The sequence below is a fragment of the Thermobia domestica genome, chromosome 9 (assembly GCF_964235325.1).
Source record: "Thermobia domestica chromosome 9, izTheDome1.hap1.1, whole genome shotgun sequence".
NCBI lineage: Eukaryota > Metazoa > Arthropoda > Insecta > Zygentoma > Lepismatidae > Thermobia > Thermobia domestica.
The window spans coordinates 194247192-194253618 of NC_137462.1; positions in this window are offsets into that span (position 1 = coordinate 194247192).

A 6427-nucleotide genomic window follows, 5' to 3' on the forward strand; every position below is an offset into this window, starting at 1 on the left:
TGGTCCCATCTTTTATTTATTTCTTACGTGCGAAGTGAGAACTTTGGAGAACTTTGTGCTGCACTAGTAGAGCTTCCAGATAATTTCTCATGATAGAGCATGATAACGGTAATGGGTATTTTGCCCTGGAGCATTTCTTTCTGGGAAGGAGGACACAAACAGCAGGAGTGGCATGAAAATATATAAATTATACCCATTAGTTGATTATTGGTTTTGAAGTTTAGCGTCCCTTACAACACCGAGGCAATACGAGACTTGAATCTACAGTTTAACGTAGAACCCGAACTATCGTAATATATTAAAAGATTTCCAAGTTTTCCCACCGGAATCAAATACGGGACACTGTGAACTAAAGACATATGCACTAGCCAATGGACCAGAGGATAGGGCTAATAATATTAACAATAGTTGTAGCAGTCAGAAATGTGAAATTTTCTTGTAATACCTTAGCTTTTGCGGTACAAGTGTGCCTGCTATATAATAACATTTATCGTGTATCCTTTCGTTCATAGGACAAAATACAAGAAATTATGTGTATATGTAATAATTAAATATGTAAAATGCATATCTCAATCCTTTAAAAGCTTCTTTTTCAACTTTTACATTTTATAGAAAATCATTGTACATAAGTATTTTATTTGCACTTACAAGTTTCATATGATATATTTTCGGCTCAAAAAGAAAGTGTAAAGCAGTAACTTTATAATTAAGCAAATATTATTGTAAAGCTTAACATTTTAAAGTAAAGTCATTATTAAATACGTCAATCCGTATGTTGTGCACGCATGCTTTGTGGCTTATGTGTTTCTCTTTTTGCACGTAGTCGAGCTACCTCACACGTGTTTCATTGTCCTCGCTTGAAGCACCGGTGAAACAACGTTTAGCAGCTCAAACAGACAAAACTACTCAACCATCTCAGATCTGGCGCTGTCTGTTTTAGATAATCCTGATTGCCTTCAATTCGGAATAGTATCTCTCCTGCAAATCATACTGAAACGTGTGGTCATATGAGAGCAACGAAACGTGCACAATTTATACTTTGTTCTTGCGAAATTGTAACATTTGTATAAGACGTCATGAGAAGTACTTTTTGGAACAGGTGGTCGCACAAAGACCTGTCGCACTGTTTTCATCATTTCTCCTGAAGTCGATGGTCGGCTAGTTCTTGGTAAGTCCATCACAGATCCTCTATTTTTGGAACGGCGTGAAACCAGAGCACACACTGAGTCTTCTCTTATTAAGAAATCATTTCCGGTTTCCTAATCGTCAGTGGATTTTCATTGAAATCACACCTTTGAGACATGAAACATTAAAAAAAAAAAAAAAAAGTTTTGTAACAAATTTGATACGATTTTCTCCTCTCTCTCATTTTCATGAAGTCTTACTAATTAACTAAACTTGTTGATTCTTATAACAAGGTAAGGATTTTTCGAACACGCAGTAAATCGGATTGGAAACGGGAAAATACTCGTATGTTGTTGGGCTTTCTCCTCGCTCTCTGGTTGTGCTTTGCTAATATGATAGCAGTGTAGAGAAATCGCTTATGCATATAACAATATAGAATAATACATGCCAATAGTTCTCTAGCCAGATGCACTAGGAAAAAAAGATCATCGGGCTTCGTAGTATGAGTGAATTTCACTGTAATATTTTCATACAGTGAAATTTTCTGTAATCCTTGATTAACTTTAGATAGTAGCTATACAGGGTGTTTCAAAACAACACCGACAACGCTTGGGAGGGATTCCTGATAGCAAGATAAGACGAAAAGTATAAACCAATCTGGGTGCACAAATGCTTCCTTTCGGAGTTACAGGCTGCCGAAAATATGAAAAAAAAAAAAACTTTAAAAGTCCATAGCTCCAAAATCATGAGACCTACCGTAGTCGGGTCAAGACTTCGCTTAGAAACTAGTATATGTCCTATCCAAATATCTATGTTTCAGAATCCTGTGGTACTTCCCCAACAATTTTTATAGAGGTAATTGGTGAGTACTTCAAATTACATGCCTGTAGCCAAACTTCCGCTATAGAAATTGTTGCGTGAGTACCTTAGGATTCTGGAACATGGATAGGACACGTACTAGTTCATATATGAAGTCTTGACCCGACTTCGGTAGGACCGATAGTTTTGGAACTATGGACCTTTTAAAGTTTATTTTTTCATGTTTTCAGTAGCCTATAACTCCCAATGGAAGCATTTGTGCACCCAGGTTGGTCTATACTTTTCGTCTTATCTTGGTGTCAGGAGTCTTCTTGCCAAACGTTGTCGGTGTTGTTTTCAAATCCTTAAATGTTTGCTTTGGTGTTACTTTTTACTAATCGAGTTAACAAGAACTGCAAATAGAACACTAAGCGAATGCTTTCTCCAAAACAATCGAGTCATTATTGTGAAGGAATAAGCTAGAAATTTCTTCCAAATTCTGATATATAAGCAGCCAAAACAATATCCACTTTATTTGAAGTCATGTCTATTTTTGTCCTTCATTTTTTTTTAAATCACAAGAACAGTATCTATACGAGAATGGCAAAAGATATGTAGATTTGTTACAGGTAAAGAAATTTTCAATATTATGAATTCAATTTAGAATACAGTACTTTCAGTTCACTGGTGCAAACGAAATATATGCTGCTAAATAGGAATTTTTAATGAAGCCATTAGCAACGTTTTCCAGCATGCAGATCTCAGTGTGACAAACTACCAGAGCGAAAAGCAGAAAAATCCCCCCCCCCTTCAAAAAAAAAAAAAAAAAAAACAGAGAGAGGGAGATGTAGGATGTTTTCCCATCCTCGTATTGATTTGGCTCATAAGGTTTAAATTCACTTGCTCGTCAACAAATGTACAAATCACGATTCCCGAATAGATATACTGTACACGATGTACAAAGTTCGTCTGATTTTGATGTAACTTTGCACGTATTGACGATTGTAGTTGAATCTAATTCAACATAATCTTTATAACTACTAAGGTGGTGATTTCTATGACCTAAAAACTTAGAAAATGTGCACGTATATGTGTCCTAAAAAACGCAAAATATGACCTAAAATATAATCTTAAAAATAACAAAAGCGTCTTTAGTGCTGAAGGAAAATATGTATCTAATCAATATTATAATAATATAGTAAAAAAAAAAAAAATAGAACATACGTTCTGCTCTCTCCTCAAGCAAATGCAGAAATGACGCTACTGGTAAAAGCCCCACAACTTCACACTACTAGAGCATCTGACTTATACATCTTAAAATTATATTCAGTGATGCCATGTTCTTTGAAAAAAAAAAAAAAAAAAAGATCTCTTCAATCTGTGTTAAATGCCTCATACTCGAAGTATATCCAGTGGTGCCCACCCCCCCTTATGTCCATGACGCACCCCCCAATTGTCTATCCGTAGGTGTTCTTCCATGAAAAAATCTTTTAGATTTATTTTACCCCCCCAATCAAACATATTTATATAGATTTTTAACCCCCCCAAATATTTCAATGACGCAGTTTGCGTCATAGCCCCCCCTTGTGGGCACCCCTGGTATATCTGTATGTTTAGTATAAAAGAAAAAGAAATGAATCTTATCGTACGTGCCAGTGATGATTTCAGGAGATGGCCGGGGCAGAGGGAATTCTACCGGAGTTATATCTCCGATAGTGATCAATGTGACTTACCAGTAATTTCACAGTATCATTTTTTTTTTTTTTTTATCTTACGTGTATTTAAAGCCTGTTCCGGATGTGGATGGGAATATTTTCAACCAATATGCGACAGATATTTTCGCAGGAGAGGAGAGAGACAGACAGAGAGAGGGGGGAGGTGGGGGAGGGGAAGACAGAGACAGACCACTTTGACTCCCTCACACTGTACAGCATATTTTGTAACACCAGTCAAATATTTCTAAGAAAGAAATTCAAAAGAGTAATGATTTCAGACGATTTCTCCCAGGGAGAATTTCAATACAGAAGGGGGGGGGGGTAAAATGGTACTGTGTAAATACTAGTAACCCTTACTGAGCACAATCGGAGATTTGCCCCGGAGGAAATTTCCCCCCGGATCATTTCCTAAACTGATTACTGGTTCCAAATAAATGTCAGTGAACCTGGCCCCCTCACATGACGCACTAACCATAAAATTAGTGTCAATCGTTAGTGCACCAACCCCTAACGTTAGTTTTTTATTAGTGTAGGTGCTACAAGTAAAAGAAAACTTTGGAAGCCTGCATGAACTAGCTCCCACTTCAAGCACTAACGACAAAATTAGTCCCATTCGTTAGTGCTTTTAGAAAACATTGATAGTTTTACTATTAGTATAGTTATGACCAATAATGTCACGAAACTCCCATGGGGAATTTTTCATTGAGTCACATTCAGCCAAATTCAAAAGAAGTACTGATCTCTTCTAGCACAATTGTTAATGTTTCGTTGTGCTTCTTGGAGCACCGACTCCCCAACTCCCAACATTAATACTTAATAGTTTGAACGCCAAAAAAAAAGAAAAAAACTTTGGGAGGGCTTACGTTATGTTCGTCTCCCTAGAAAGCACTTATGATTAAACCTAGTGCAATCAATAATGCATTGTTCGTGCTTCTAGAAAACATTAATAGTTTCGTTAGTCCTTCACTATTAGTGTAGAGATGGCAAATTATATCACAAAACTCCCGTAAGAAATATATGGAGAATTTGTCATTGGGTCAAATTCCCACCAAATTCAAAAGCACTAATATCTTTTCTAGTACAATCTTTAACACTTCATTGTTGCTTGCTAGTGCACCAACTCCTAACATTAGTGTTTCTTGTCGTGAACGCTTTTGTGGGGAGGGGCTAGCATGTAGTTAGCTTCCCCTAAGTTTCATCTTCTAGCGTCTATACAATTGAAGCACTAATGTTGGGAGTTGGATAATAAGAGCCACTAACATAGTAACCATTGCACTATATATTGTCATTACTGCTTTTAAATTTGGTGGAGGAATTTTACAAAATGGAAAATTCCACGTGTCTACATTTAGCCCCGCACGAATCTCAAATACTATTAAAACTTTTCACATGGTTAATGCTTCGTTAGTGCATATTAGTGCACTAAACACTGACGTTAGTGCTAGATAGTTTAGGAGTTATTAGACAATAGCTCTCGTGGGACTAAATTAAAATTTAACGAATTCTACAATAATTGTTCTACAAAGGTGAGATAAACAGAAATTAGTGCATCGTTATTGCTTCTCGAAACACCAAACACTAATGTTAGTACTATCATAGTTTAGGAGTTATAAATAAATTACTCAGTCGGGGCTAATTTAATTTTATCGAATTTTACAATAATTGTCCAACAAAGGTTGCATAAACGTTAAAAGTTAGTGTATCGTTAGTGCTCTAACCCTTTCACGTACATGGGACATATTTGTCCCATTTATAATTTTTACTATACGTCTCTTATAATGCTTAAATGATCAATCCTAGTAACATTTTCATAATTATCAAGATCGAAACTGATAAATAGCAAGAATTGTGGTGACAACATTGAAGTTTATACTGTTTTCCATACAATTGAAAGTCGTAACTTTTCATGGTGTTCTTCTGGGCTCGTATCTCGAATTTATTTCTGGTTTGTAGTAGATTTTTAAGCTACGGTGAGTGGATTTAGGATTATTAATAATTATTTAATACATTTATGTGGCATTTCATCATATTCATGAAAAAATGTACAAACTATAGAGCAAAAACTATGATGGGACATCCGTGTCCCTATGTACTTCAAGGGTACTTTGCTATAATATATTAGGCTTGTTACGTCCTTTACTTTTGAAACAACTTATTTATTGAAAAATAAATCCTCGCCCTTTCCAGAATATTTATCTTGTTCTAAATACTACTTTAAAAAGGGATTTCTTCAGGAATCCCATTTTTTGTTTGAAAATTCAAAATTAGGAAGGTGTAAGTTGAGTTTTTCACGGTTCAAATCGACTTTTGACCTATCAATTTTAGGGAAGTGCACTCAATAACTTGGGGGTTGCACCTCCAAAAGGGGGTAGCGGAATCGCTGGCTTTAAAACATTGACAAGCGTCATGCGGTGAGGCGAATATATCCCAGACTCACAAGTTTTTTCCTAACTTCTTTCTGGGATATCAAGATTACGTGATTTTCTTGTCAAGGACGAGGAAGTCATTCAAGATTTACATGCTGAGAATAGTGACGATGAACACAATCTTCGCTTGGGCGAAAAGGATAGCTTGTTGCTGGTAGAATATATTGCAGAAGGAGTAATACATATTATTATAGAAGATCATGATGTCCCTCACTCAAGTCCAAGCTCGAATGTGGAAGCAACAAGTCTATCTACCCAGCGGAGCAGGAAATTGGGAAAAGTTCAAATACCTTAGATCCTGAAAGTTTTGTCCACCTTAATTTTAAATGGAAACTTCAATATAAGCCTAGACAATTCCCCGAT